General features: G+C 26.2%; 1 pseudogene; it reads right to left on the bottom strand.

Annotated features, from left to right (window-relative positions):
• Positions 1-410: 410 nt before the first annotated feature.
• Positions 411-516, bottom strand: LOC137811538 (small nucleolar RNA R71; annotated as a pseudogene).
• Between the last annotated feature and the right edge of the window lie 16,011 nt (positions 517-16,527).

Here is a 16,527-nt window from a genome sequence, read left to right on the forward strand (position 1 = left end):
AATTCAAGAAGAAAGCAACATGGCTGAGGAAAGACAACCACCACCTAGAAGAACACTTGGTGATTATGCTTGCAACTAGGACTATGATACTTTTCCAACATTACAATACCTCGTGTTACTAATGACATTAAAGATAAAACCAACATCCCTTAGTTTGATCAGTATTCATCAATTCACTGGCATGAACCATGAAGATCCATATACATATTTGTCTACGTTTTATGAGATGGTTGGAACAATGGGCTTCCAAGAAGATGATATTGAATCTATTTATTTGCGTTTATTTCTTTTTTCATTGGCAGGTAAATCAAAAGAATGGCTCAAGTCACATCCAAATTAGAGCTTTACTAGTTGAAAAGATGTAGAGGAGAAGTTATTACAAATAATTTTTCCACTATCCTGTTACATCAAAACAAAGTCTAACATCTCTATGTTTAGACAAAGACCAGATGAACCTTTTTGTGAAGCTTGGGAGAGATTTAAAGTAATGTTGAGAATATGCCTAAATCACAGATTTGAAGATATTTCTCAATTGAACATCTTCCACAATGGCCTCAAACCTAATACAAAGATGATTTTGGATGCAGTAACTGGGGTACAATGATGGCTAACAATGTTGAACAACCAACAAAAATTATTGAAGCATTAGTTTCAACGGATTATCAAGCTCAACATGATTGACATATTGTACATAAAAAAAAAAGGTGTTTGAGCTTAATATTTCAGATGCAATTCTAGCTCAAAATAAAATTTTAACTCAGAGGATTGAAGCATTGACCAAACAAGTGTCAAAATTGCCTCAACAAATACTAGTCATACAATCTTCTCAGAGCCAAAATCAATCCATGAGATGTGATTTATGTGGAGGCGATCATCCAAATGGTCATTGTTCGTATCAAAACAACCCATCTGAAGAGGAAGTCCACTACATGGGTAATCAGGGAACACAAGGTGGTTTCTCCAACAATAATAATTATCAAAATAATATGTCTCAAGGATGGAGAAGCAATCAAAATCAAGGTTTTGGGTGAAAGCAAGACGTTGGTCCATCGAACAGTCAAGCTCCTTTTCAACAACAACCACTTTATCCTTTAATTCAAGAGAGAACGAGCAAATTGGAGGATAACTTGGAGAAATTTATGCAAGCATTATTGTCCAATCAGAAGAAAATTGAAGCTTCGATAAAAAAATTTAGAAACATGGGTGGCACAAATTACTAAATTATTGGCAGATCAACAGAGTGATCCATTTCAGCAAACACTCAGACTAATCCCAATGAGCATTGCAATTTAATCACCACTAGAAGCGGTAAAGTTGTAGGAGAAGAGATTGATGAAGAAAGAAAAGAGGAAGAAGAAAAAAAGTAAGTTTAAGAGAAAAGAAGAAGAAGAAGAAAAAAAAAGGTAAGTGTGAGAGAGAAGAAAAGAAGAATAAAAAAGTTAAAGAAAAAAAAGAGAAAAAGAAAAGAATGGAAAATAAAGAGAGAAATGCTCCCATGGTGAATCTACCCTACCCTCATGCTCCTTCAAGAAAAAGATAAGGAAAGATAATTTGCTATATTTCAAGATATTTTTAAAAGGCTCAGATTATTATTCCATTTACAGAGGCTTCAGATCAAATGATGACATATGCAAAATTAATAAAGAAATTGCTGACAAAGAAAAGGAGATTCATAGAGTAAGAGACTATAGAGTTGGAGGTTGGTTGCAGTGCTATTATTCATAAATCATTGCCCTTAAAATCCAAGGATCCAGGAAGTTTTACTATCCTAGTAACCATAGGTGTTTTACCTGTGGACAAGGGTTTACTGGATTTGGGGCTAGCATCAACTTAATGCCTTTGTCCTTGATGAAAAGGATAGGTGAGTTGGGGGTTAAACCCACCAGGATGACAGTACATTTAGTTGATAGATCAATTAAGTATCTATATGATGTGGTTGAAGATGTCCTTGTTTAGACAAATTAATGTTTCCTGTGGATATTGTTATAATGGACATAGAAGAAGACAAGGAGGTTCCCTTGATACTTGACAAACCTTTCATGAAAAATGAAAGAGTTATTACTAATGTTGACGATGAAAAGCTTAAAGTGAGAGTTAAAGATGATGAGGTAACTTTCAATATTTTTGAGGTTTTGAAACCTTCTAGTAAAGGGAAAGATTGTTTAAAGATAGATGAATAAAATGAAACCTTTTTTTGTAGCCAAAAGAGAGTTGCACACTTAGAATATGTTAGAGAAAGCTCTAAATTGTTTTATTCCACAAGGACTTAAAAAAGAGAAAAAATTATGTGCCTGAATCTGTGGAAAAGAAACTCACTGCCAATAAGTTATATGCATCATGCTTGAAGGAGAAAGACCAGGGTAACTAGGACGCAATTATAATAAAAAACGAGTTTAAACCTGGTCAACCAATCATGTTTAATAGCTCTAAGATAAAACTCCTACCTAGAAGGTTAAAGACAAATTGGTCAAGTTTGTGAGTTTCAAGGAAATAAGGACTGATGGAAGTATTGAAATTGAAAGTCTATACTCCAGAAGAATTAAAGTTGTAACCAAGAAAATGTTGCAATAAAGGACTTATCCACCGTGATTGAAACATGCATTAAGTTATATGACGTTAAACAAGTAATTTTTGGGAGGCAACCCAATGTTTTTATATTTTTTATGTTATGTTTTGTTTTTTTTATGTTTTTTGTTTTGTTTCATTACATGATAAAATCATGTCTGAGATTGAACACAAAAAAACACTTCTTTTTTATGCACCTCCACCAAGGGCTTTATAATAGTATCCCTCAAGGGAAACAAAACCATGGATGACTACAAACAGTTTGGAGCATATGTTGCATGGATTGGGGACAAATATTCTTTTTCTAAGGGGCAGGTGCAACAGATGATGCTGATAATTATTTCCCTATTTAAGCAAATGGAGGTGGAGCAGGGCCATCCACAACTGGAGATGATGAATATGATACAAATCTGGATGAACTGTAAGAGGAGATTGATTCGAGCTTGAAAATAAATGGTTTTATCATTCTATTTTATTTTATTTTTCTAGTTTTTTTTTTCTTATTGTGTTAGTTTTCTATTTGCTCTATTTGTCTGGTTTTTAGGGTTAGTTTTCTAGTATTTGGCTTCTATTTTTGTTTTTTTTTATGTATTTGGTTTGGTAGTATTTTCAAAAAATGGAATAATAATTGTGGAATTTTGGTAAATTAGACATTGTATTTTAATTTTTAAAACAATTAAGTGATGTGGAAAATGGTTAAAAAGAAATTATGTTGAGTTTATACGTGAATTGAGCTGAGATTTTGGGTATGAAAATCAAGCAGGAGGATTAGTTGGAATAATGAATGACAAGAAAGTGAGGAATTAGACCAAATAATCAAAGTGAGTGTGTGAATTTTAAATAGTTTGATAGTTTCACCGATGAATTGACAATTGTGGTTGCCTAATTTTTTATATTTGTGTTGCATCATAAAAGAATATGGAAATGATTAAGGCATTTGAATGAAATGATTAAGGCATTTGAATAAATTAGAATTAGAAAACTTAGAGCCAAATAGCTAACCTTTGTTCAAATTGATAACATTTTATTGTGATGCCCCTTTAAGCCAAGAATTTTTATTTCTTCTGAATCCTAAATGTTATATTTTTCTACCTGTTAACATACTTAGGGGAGGAGAACATAGATGCAATCTATATATGAGAGTGGTTGGTTATGATAAATGAAAAGAAAAAAAATTAAGAGATTTCTTTTAGAAGATTTTTGTTTTTGTTCTTAATTATTTTATAATAGTCTATTTTTATTTTCGTATTAGTTAAAAAAAAACAAAAGGGTGAAGATGGGTGTATTATTAATTGGGGATTAGATAACATAAATTGTATTTAAATTGTAGGTATGTTCTTCATCTTTTAATTATGCATTTTGTTATCTGAAAAACTAATATTTTTTGGAAACCCAACCTCATTACAACCTTGCAAATGACCTTAACATTTATTTTTCTAATTTGATTGTGATATGAAGAAAAAATTAATGAAAACTACGATTTGTTAAGATTTAGAGAAAATTGAGAAAAAAAAACACTTACATGTGAGAATATGAGAAGAGATTCTTTACTAATTGTCATTTCATTGTTACAGTTATTTATCTTGGAAATTGATCGCATTTATATCTTACTACATTTGGAGTTGGAAGCATCATAGGTTTGTCATTTAATCTATTGTCCAGTGAATGAGGCTATTTTGATAATTGAACCATGGTCTGGTTTATTTAGATTTATTTACTTTGCTTGAGGACAAACTAGATTCTAGGTTGGGGGAGTTGATAAGTGTCATTATTTAGTGAAATTTCATGCAAAAAGTTAGACATTGTTGATTACGCTACGACTCAACCCTAATTTGAAAATAATTAGAACTCAATAATATATTTTGGAGTTATGAGATTAATGGAACTATTTAATCCCAATTTTGTGTTATTTTTAGAAATTCAAGGAGATGTGAAGAAAATAGATATTTTATGAATAGAGATTTCACTTAGCCCAAACCCAATTGGATTAAAAAGGGGCGTATGGCAGAGAGAAAGGGACTGGAAGGAAGCAGTCGTCAAGGAGAAACATTATGAGTTTTTTTTTTTTTTTTTTTTCCATCATATTTTGGTGCATGCAATGGCTACCATGAGTTTCTAATTCCTTTCCTTTGGGATTGAATGTAATCATTTCCAACTCTTATGTATTAATGTGATATTTTTCTATAACATTTTGTTCTTGTTTGATATTGTTATTTTCATGTTATGCTCAAAACTTGAATTTTATTTCTTGATTTAGATCTTTGGAATTGACTGAGAAGTATTTTTGATGATCTAACCTAAATGAAAATACTTAATGTGTTTTAATACTAGAAATATATATATTATAACATCTTCTCTTAAAGATAAGAAGTTTTCTAAATAATTGAGGGATGAATGACTCTTTGTGTTGCATCAATATCAAATAAATAAGAATGTTGTGTGTTTTTATTTACTACAATAGAGATGAATGAGAAAGATTAACTCAATCCCAATTCTATCAACCAAATTCTCATAATCATTTATTCTGCTTTTATTTAAATTACAAACACATTTTATTCAAACAAATTTCATATCTCTTAATCAATTCATTGCACATATTTCAAAGTCTTGTGAGTTTCACATATTAAAATTTTAAGAGAATTGTTCCTTGGGGTTCGATATTCGTCTTTTAAGAAAAATTATTACTTTTGACTCGGTACACTTACCGAATTAGGTCAACAACTTTAACCATTTTTTTTCATAATTATGGAGAAGATTATTGGAATTGAGTTGAATTCAAATGAGAATTTGACAATTTACATGATAATTATGAAGAAAATGCAAACTACTACCACAATGGTTATAAAATTGAATGTTTGAATAGTCAAAATAAAGATAAGTTAAGTGACAAGAAATATGAGAAAGGAAGTAAGACTAGAAGAGTCTACATTGCATGGAATGATATAATGATGAAACCTCTTCAAGTACTTTTCAAAAGAAGATGAGAAAGTTAACACATTCTTGATGATTGGTTATGATTCTTCAAGTAATATAAATACAAAAGACTTTAAAACTGAAACTAATTATAGTCAAGTTTTGATGTTTTTAGTAAGATACACGAAGAAACTAATAAATTGACATTTTTAACAATAGAATGATGGGAATGTAGATCACTTATATTCCACAATTGTAGTGAGGAGTTTGTTAGATCCAACTACAAGATAAATTGTTAAGTTTAATTTAATTTATTGAATGTGATGATAGTCTCTTATGAATGATACAACACACGTAAGAACTAATGTCTTAATACTTACTAGCTTGCATCCAAATGAAGACATATTCATCACAAGTTTGGTATCATGGTATTTTATATTTTGCATGTTAAATAAAATTATATTGTTAAATATTTGAATAGAATTTAATATCTTATGTGTATATTTTTTAATTATGTTATTATGATATCATTTTAATTTCATAGAAGGAAGTGAGTGGGATGTGTAAACATCAAGTGGATAATCTTCCCTTACTAGTAATTTTTTATGGAGTTTTACATATATGTTATAGTATTTCTATACTTACTAAATTGATTCGACATATATGCTGTGATATTTTTTAACTTAATAAACCGATTGAATATTATTTTGTTAGGAATATTTTCTTAGAATGAGTGGTGATTTATCACATATTTAACTAAATATAAGTTGATTGTCAAGAGATTATTAATTCAACCAAATTTAAAAGAAATTTAAACTCATAATTTGTATACTTTTACATTAGATGCATAAGAGTTGTTATCTTAAAATAACTACTTGTTATATCATACCATTAGACTATCAATTTCTTTAATATGATAAATTTATTACTACTACTATTATATATTTTAAAATAATTTTAGATAAAAATAAATAATTTAATTATTGATTATAAGACTATTGGAAAGTAATAATTAGTTTTGGAATTTAAAACATTTAATAGAAAAATTATTTAAGCAATTTTTAAAGATTTTAAACATTAAATAAGTGATAAAATAATAAAATATAATATATTTTGTGATGGTTTTTATATTTTTATGGTACAATTTATTGAAATTAACTTTTATAAAAATATTAATTTCATTTGTACTATTTTTAATATAATTTTATTTTATTTGAGTTTATATTTTAAATAATTTGATTTAAAATTTGCAAAAAGAATTACAAATATAAATAAAATCTGCAACTAATTTTCAAGTAAGCATCCAACAATTTAACAACATTCTTTAGACGGACGACTATACCTATGCTCGACCGTTGTAATCCTGTTTTAAATCGCAACTAAATCTGGTGAAAATATGTTTTTGAGTTTTTAAAATTACAAATAGATTTTTCAATTTTCAAATTAAAATATTTTTTCAAATTTAAAAATATAATTTTAATCTCTTAAATTTCATAAAAATTATTTGTAATTAATGTAATGAAAGTGAGAAAAAGTGGAATTTCATTACCAACATTTGACATGTGTCCACTCTTTAACATGACGTTCACATCTCCGTTAAATTTTGACTCTAAACATACATTTTTTGTTTTTTAAATTGAGAGAATAAAATAATTTGTTTTTCATTATTGACTATCAGAAATAGATTTACACCAAATTTTAAGAACTAATGACATAAATTAAGCCTGAATAAATTAGATGGTAAAAATTGATGAAACTAAGACACTAAATAAGATATAAATATATTTTTCAACATCAAGTCTATAGATAGTATTATTAATGTTAATCTTCGCATCGCATTCAAAATATTGTTAATTTTGGATTTCAAAGTCACCTCAAAAGATTAATAGATGAAATTGTATTTAAATTATATTTGACCTCAACTCTTAAATGATGTGAAATTTAGTTACATATGAATAAATTCCAGAGTATTAAGGAAACAAGAGTTTGTCTACATATTTATACTTTTATTTTCCCGTCTAGTACCCTTTTTGTTTTTATTTTTCTATCTAGCACCCTTTTGTTTTTATTTTCTTATCTAACACCCTTTTGTTTTTATTTCCATATCTAACAATGTTTCAAAAGTAAAAAAACAAATAATAAATTAAAAATAAATGAGAATTTTTATTTATTTATGTTTTTGTTTTTATATTTTATTGTTGCTGTTTTTTATTTTCTATATTTATTTATTTTTACATTTTTTTCTTCTCATTTTTAAGCATCAAGTGTAGTATTTGCATTAGTTTTTTTAGTGAATTTAAATATTTATAAAATTGAAATAGAAGAAAATTTGAAAATTGAAAATTAAAAATTAAAAAATAAAAATTAAAAATGAAATATATAAAAAATTATGAAGAAATAAAATATTTTATTGGTATTTTGATGTAAGTAAATATTATGGGTAAAATAAATGTAAAATTGTAACATTATTTTGTTTTTTTTTTGTATTTTTATAGTAAATTTTAATTTTGGAGAATAAATTATAATACATTTGTAAATATATTTTTATAATAAAATTTGGATGAAAAAATTATAATAAATTATAATATTGGTATTTTTTGTTTGTTAAAAATATATTAAAATAAGTAATAGTAAAAATTAAATAAAATTGTTTGGATATTTTATAAAAAAATATTAACTAAATAGTTTAAAAAATTATAAATTAAAATTAAGTTATTCATGATATGTGTGTAATAATAAAATAAATTAAGTAAATAAATTCATTATTAGGTTTAATAAAAAAATAAATGCATAAATTATAATTTTAAAATAAAAATTAAGAAAATAATTATATTTAAATTGAAATATTATGTAAATAATGAGTTATTTATAAATATATGTCATAATTTATAATAATAAATATTATATAATCATATTTAATTATAAATAAATATAAAAAGTTATAAAGAGAAATGAAATATGTGATTAACACTAAAATAAAATAATTTTTAAAATTAAATTAATAAATTAAAAATAATTGATAAATTTAAATTTTGGATGCATTAAAAAAAATAAATGTATTAGTTGTAAAAAAAAATATTTTCAATGTTTAAAATAGTTAGAAATATAATTATTGAAGAAAGAAAAGATTTTTTACAAAAAAAAAAAAGTAATAAGGATGTTCCCACTTCTTGTCATTAATTATGTTTTATTTTGGACAAATTATTTAATGTACCATTGAAGAAAATATTAAATGAATGACCATCTTTAATTTATTTTCCTTTTTATGTTCAAGATATACTACATCATTTCTATAATTAACAACAATTCACAACTAATAAACATGAAAACATTTAAAAACAATTCTCATTTATATTATTTAAATCTTATGTATTGTCTTTTTTTTCACCATTAACTAATATATAAATTGTATTTTAATTAATGTTCACGCATATTTCATTTCTTTTATAATTTTTTATATTTATTTATAATTAAATATGATTATATAATATTTATTATTATAATTTATGACATATATTTATATATAACTCATTATTTACATAATTTTCAATTTAAATATAATTTTTTCTTAATTTTTATTTTAAAATTATAATTTATACATTTATTTTTTATTAAACCTAATAATTAACTTATTCACTTATGTTTTTTATTATTATATACATATCATCAATAAATAACTTAATTTTTATTTATAATTTTTTTAACCATTTAGTTTATATTTTTTTATAAAATATCCAAACAATTTTATTTATTTTTTACCATTATTTATTTTAATATTTTTTTAACAAAAAAAATACCAACATTATAATTTATTATAATTTTCAAAACAAAATCATGACAAAATTTCAAACTCTAGAAGAGATAATAACTCGATAATTGACTATCTTAATGAAATAGATGTCGAAAAATTATATCAAATTTAGGGAAAAAAGAAATTCAAAGATTTTTATTAGTTTAAAGGTTATAATAAAATAGTTTTTCTAGTCATTAGAATGTTTCGGTAGAAAAATAGTCTTAAAGTAGATATGATACAATTAAAATGACACATGAATATTTTATTATTAAAAGGGAAAAACTATATAAATAGAAATTTAGTTATTCAGATTTCATTTTAAAAGAATCGCCACCTCTCTAGCAGTTTCTTTTTCCTTTCCGCTCCCTTCTCTCTAAGATTCTGACCTCCTCGCTTATCAGTTTGACGATCAAAGTCTGCCATTGGACTCCTGGAAGTGAACTCTACGCCCAATCAAAATCCCAGATAGAGTAAGTTCATTCTTGACTCATTTTCCTTTGAGTTAGTTTTGATCGGGTTAGGATTACCTTTTAGTTTAAGTTTGCATGTGAGGTTTTTATCTTCAGAATTAGTCTTTGTTAGATCAGGGTTCTAGTGATATAGTTAGATTTATGATCAGGACTTTGTGGTGTAGGTTAGGTTATCTTTAAGCTTTTGGTGGGTTGAAGCTCTTTGAGAGAAGATAGTTTTATTTTTAAAATAGAACCCTATGTTAGAATATCTGGATGTGGGGTGACGTGGTCACCCATTCCAAATTTTGCTTGTAGGATTGTCTCTTTTGAAAAGTAAAATAATATATTGACTGGAATGATTGATTTTGAATATTTTATATTGATTTTAAGGTGAATAATTTGTTGAAAGTGTTTTTGATTAGAAGTGAAAGTGTTTGAATGAGATATAATGAGTTGAACTATTTTTGAATATTTTGTTGAATTACTTAAATGAGATGTTTGATTTAGAGAGCATATGTTTGGAACTTAGTTATGTGTTTAAGTGAATTTTGAGATATATTTGGATTGTTTAGAAAGTTTAAAATATGATGTGATTGAATGATGCATGTTAAATTATGTATGTAATGAGGTGAAAGTGTGATCAAGACATAGTATTTTTAGAAAAGGAAATACTGTGTTGGGATTGTTATTAGGGTGTATTGATTTGTGAGTAATGAGACGATTCTGACTCTACTGATACAATTGAATCACATAGATGAAGTTATTCAGTGTGTGAGAGTCGAAGGAGGTTCATTTGGTTGAGTCTGAGGTTTGAAAGAATGGATAAGAGCATATCAAATGGATTTATCTTGTCATATGAGATGATGAGATATTGAGATTGATTATGCGCATGCATGACTCTGTGGATTCATAATGAGTAGTATGACAGGTGCATGTCTCTAAATGCTAATTTCAATACACGAGTATTCCGGAAGTAGAGTCAATTGTTTATATGTTGTGAGTCAATAGAAATCTGACATGAGAAAGATGAGTTGTGAATTTCTTGGATAGACACTTGATGATTATGTGAAATGTTTGAGAAATTGTATGAAAATTTATGAATTTTGTGTATCAATTTGAAATTTAAATTATTTAGAAAAATTTGTTATAGCTAACTTATCCTGTTATTTGTTTGTTTGTGTTTATTTCTTTATTTGTGATGATGGTATTGTATAGGGGAGTATATGAGATTGCAGGTAATTCCTAAGTGAGCAGCTCGAGGATGTGATAATTTTAATTTGAATGCTTTGTTTGTTTTTAAAACTTTTGATGTATATATTAAAATCCCTATGAAGAGGAGTGATATTTTTTTTAGATACAATTATGAGATAATTATATATATTCATATGTTAAGTAGATAGTGTTTATTTTATTTTTATTTTATTATATATAGATAAAAATTAGGAAGGTTAATAATTATGTTGGTTCTTAATCAAAGTGAAAAGATAAATTATTAGTTGGGTTAGAACACATTCACGGGAAAAATTGAACCACTTAAATTAAATTAATTAAATTTGTATAGTTTCGAAGTAAAAATTGTTAGATTGATTCATATCAATCCAATGAATCACAAAAATTAAAATATAATAAATAATTTTTTTATTTTTTATTTGTTTTGGTAAAATATAGTTTTTCATAGTTAAAATTTTAATTTTTAGGAAAATTAGGTTTTAATCGATTCTCTTAAACAGATAGTTAACTGCTATATTGTGTGTGGATAGTTAAACTGACGTGATAATTATTTATTTGACACGTTTTTTAAATACATAAAGTTTTGAGCATATTTTATTTTAGTAATAAAACTTGTTATGATTTTCGTTTTCCGTATATTATCTAACATTTAAATGGTTTTTATGTTTCGATTCTTCTATGATTGAATGCGTTCTGTCATCAAGTGATGATGTAATATTAAATTTAATAACATTTTATTATGTTTGTTGACAATTAATTGTTTAATGATTTTTATCTTTTAGAAGTTACTTGGTACAATTTTTTTTAATTAAAATTTAAAATAACTGTAACGATAAAAACCGCAAAAGGCATTAATTATTAAGAACATAATTAACTATTTATTTTTATTCTTGTTTTTAAAAATAATAGGAATGTGAAGCGAAGGCAAGCATTTCACGAGCTAGATTCAAATTCTTCTTTTTCTTTCTTTCTTTCTTTTTTACTATTTTTCAAATTCAAATTACTAAACCAATGAATTTTCTAATAGAAAAAAAATAATTTAATCATTAAAGTAACTACCTAAATTATCCCACAAATAATATATGTTAACCAATCTAAGAGTACTGTCAATTTTTTTTGTTGGTGAAACCTCCTTAACTCATTGTGCCATTGTGAATTTGATGTAATATTATGCTATCTTTTTTGGTATGAAAAACTAACCGATTGAATATCAAAATATATATTAATTTAGATACTATTTTATAAATTATATAATTATTAATATTTAAAGTAATTTTTATTATTAATAAAAAATAAAATTAATTTTTAAATTTATATATAATAATAGTTACCTACTCTATTTTAGATTTTAAATTAATTTTAAAAACTAAAATAATTATTAGCTAAAATCTCTAACTAATTAAAAATCTTTGATAGTTACTAACTAAAATATCTTCATGCTAATGTTAGATATTTAAAAATTAATTTATAAATTTTTATTAATAATAAAATTACTTTAAATACTAATAATTTTTAATTTATAAAATAACATATAATATAGTAGTTATATTAATTAATTATTTTTTATCTTTAAAATTATTTTTTATTTAATAATTAATTTTAATGAAAAAAATGTCATAAACTTCTTATACGACAAAGATACTTTACCCTCTCTGTTTTTTCTATCCCTCTATATGTATACATTATTTAAGGGAATGTCAAATAATAATATCAACCAGTAATTATAATTTAGAAGGTAAATCAATATAATTATCTATCACACCAATATTTGGTTAAAACTATATTTATCATCATCATCATATTCTTTCAAATAAAAATTAACAAAATTTTGTTATCTCAAATCAGCTAGTTCAATGGATTTATACCAACTTTTTTGCATTATTGAGTTTTAGGATTGAATAACATTGTTGATGATGGATTCCTAATTTAATTCATGGCAAGTTCGGTTCAATATTTCACAACAAATGTAGAAAAATTATATTTAAGAAATGCATGTAAGGTATTAATTATTATATATATTTGAATGATTTTCACCACATGTCCATGCAGTATATTTGAAAGAAATTATAAATGCAAGACTAAAGTATTTTAACCTAGATGGTATTGCATGAGAAGAAGAAAAAAAAAACTTTTTGAAAGTGGGTGAAGTAGGTGAAGAAATGCATGCACAAAACATAATCATTTGAAACATCAACCTAAGATTACATATGATGATTCAATTTGTGAAAGGGGAAGACAAGGTCATGGATTTTGGATCCTAATTTTTGGCCTTATATACTAGCTTGTGTGTGCATGGCCATTATATGAAGACACAATCACTCCCCACTAAAATGATTTCATGAGGAAGTGAAAATTTTGAAATGCTATGAAAAAATATCTTAGTGAGTATAGAACCCTAGGAAATTGATGGTGATGCATATTGTAGGACCAGCTATTTAGGGTGTCCTTTCGGCAGGAGGTAGTTGCCATAGGTCACGGCCCTTAGGTAGGTAACGACCATACGTGGCGTCTAACCACAGTAGTGGTCACATCATAGTATTTGATTTGAACTCCTTTTCTGCAATTTTTCTTAATCAATTTTTTATATTTTTAACGTTGTTGGGTTAAGAAAATAATTTGGGTTTACATAGGAATTTATAGTAAATTGAGTGCTAACGTGTTTTATTTATATATAAAAAAAAGAATTAACAGTGCCTAACGCCGTTGCTAGCAGTAAATGCATCGATCTGATAAAATGTTTGAGATGCAGAATTTTTCATTGGATTCCGTGTGAGGGTTAAAAAAGTATGAAGTGAATAATAATATACTAGATTGGTTAATGGTGTCGATCTTAACAGTTTTTGTTAGGAAAACGTTAAATGTTTTGTTGACGTGTTAAAGTAGCACCATTCAAAAATGTTTTCTTTTTATATTTTCAACCATAATCTCCGCATCATATTTACATCTACTCATTTCACACTATAAATATAACAATCATTTATTTAAATCCAGATATTTATATTATTTCAGAAATTTTATAGCCTAGAATCGTTATGTATCCATAGTTTATGTGAGATGTGCTTTACAATATTTGGTGCAAACAAAATAGTGTACACGAGAAAGAAAGCGAGTGAAAGTGAATCACAATGTGAGTTGTTTGCAACGTCACAAATATATGTAGGATTTTTTTGAAATGATAGTGTCGTATTTGTGTTACAGGATGAAAACAAATGAGGTTAAATGTTATATATTTTTTTTCTTTCTTTCTCATTGAAATAGTAGTAAACATTTATTTTTATTTATTTATTTATTTTATTAATATTTTCTCATCCAAATTCAGGTTTCATTTTAAAATAAATGTAAAAATATTTTTCTTTCTCCGTTACGTTTTTTTTAAAAAATTGACATCATCCTTCATCAGATTTAGACTCCTAACACTAAATAAAGTAAAATTGTTTGATCAAATCTTTTATTTGAATATGTTTAATTTTTTATTTATTTTTTGTTATGTCACATGTTGAAATCCGTAGATAAATTTCTCACTATCATAAATCTGTGGATCCGTTGATAATATTACCCATGGATACATCATATATACCTACAAACCAAATTCTATGGGTAAATTCGTAGACAAATCCTACAAACATCAAATATATAATTATTTTTATTCTTTTACACATGTACAATGAAACATTCAAACATAATCCAAATCCAGGATATGTAAATTAATTTTAAATAATTTATCACTAAATTTATTGCACCTATAATATTTAGTACAACAATAAAATATCATCCAATACAATACCTAATTATAAAATAAAACTTAAATTTAATTTTAAATTCAAACATAACATAATTCAAAAGTTAAGTCAAGCTGAAATATAATTCACAATCCAAACAAACTTGAAATAATTTCTATATTTAGGAAGTATAATTTACATTAACATTATTGACGAATATTATCAATCTTTGATATTGAAAAAATTCACCCTCAAATAAAACATTGATTCCTAGGTGTAAGATTAACTTAGATCCATAGTGGTATAAATGAATCCTTAGAAAATATTCAATAATATTACATTTATTAGTGCGACCAACCTAAACTCAACTTTCAACAAGGTTCTAATAGCCTTTTTTCTTGGAATTGAATCAATGTCAACCAACCAAGTCAATTGAAATGGTTAGTTAATAGGGGAATAACCGTGTAGATGGTACTTTTCCTCTAACCAAAGTTTATGGGAATATTTACCAAATATTGTTATCAATACACCCTAAACCCTTGGTCAGGTTTTTATGAAAGACTACTTCTAATTCTATCCATTGCTTCACCTACAATATTACTAATAAGATACAACAAAAAGCTATCAGTTAACATTGAACTATGAGTTTCCAACTCATTGTAAAATGTTTGAATGAATGCTAAGAAGGAAAATTCAAAGGAGAGGTGATTTAGAGAGAACAACCACTAGAAGGTCTAACGTCAAGTCCATAAGAAGTTTATTCACTCTTTCAAAAGAGCTAATATATTTGATCCATCAACCCTCTTAAATTGTTTATTTTTAAAAGATAAATGGAAAGTTTGACAATCCTTTCTTTTAAAGGGAAAATACATTTTCAAATAACTATTCCAAGCCAATATAACACTTACATATTCAAGCCTTTCATTGATACACACACCCTTTCTAATCCAAGATTCTTTCTATAGCCAGAAAATTTTACATTGCACCTCTTACATATTTTTAAAGTTTACTGGTATATAAGGAGAAACACTAATTTGGAAAAAATAGTGACAATGCTGCTAGCCACTTTGCAAATATAAGTAATACTTTAATTGCAAAGAAATATACAAAACAATACCACTAAATACTTATAATCATATAATCAATGGACACTTCATATCAAAAGTCAGTGGTCTCAAAGAGTTTAGAGTGCAATAAGATAGGGGCATTTTAGGGTTCTTTGACTACTGCTGGAGAGCACACAAATCACTGTGGTACTCGAGAAAAAGAGTAAGCCGCTTAGAGGAGAGGTTGTTAATGTCCCCACCTTCACCCGCTTTTAGAAGTGGATTCGAACCACTAGACTTTATTTTTTGAGGATACATTGATTATGTTCAACTGTTACCATTCTATATATGCCTTTTTCGCCTTAAACCCCTTATCCCAGATAAGAAATGTATGCAAACGATGTAGGAATCGAAGTTGAGTGATTCAGTAAGCTAGAAGAGCAATTGAGACAGATAGGGAGCATGCCATTCAAGGGCTGGTTTTCCTATTTATTTGAAATATTATCCCGTCGTCACCTTGTAAAAAGCTAATGCGACACCAAATTATTATTTCTATTAATAAATTTAGGACCAACCGGCACACAAAGGGGTGAACCCACCTTGTGGAAACTCCTGCACTGAATATTCTTTGTGTGTCTTGAATGTGTGTGAAATTCGAATACTTTCTAAATTTGTATAAATTTGAATGTTGATGCTTTTAATCCACTTAACTCAAATATTTGTTCAAATCTATATTGTTGCACCTTATTCTTATTAGTAGACTCTCTATAAGGTATCTTCTCCTTTGATGATATCTTGCATCTCTTGAG

Source organism: Phaseolus vulgaris, chromosome 11 (genome assembly GCF_000499845.2).
Source record: "Phaseolus vulgaris cultivar G19833 chromosome 11, P. vulgaris v2.0, whole genome shotgun sequence".
NCBI lineage: Eukaryota > Viridiplantae > Streptophyta > Magnoliopsida > Fabales > Fabaceae > Phaseolus > Phaseolus vulgaris.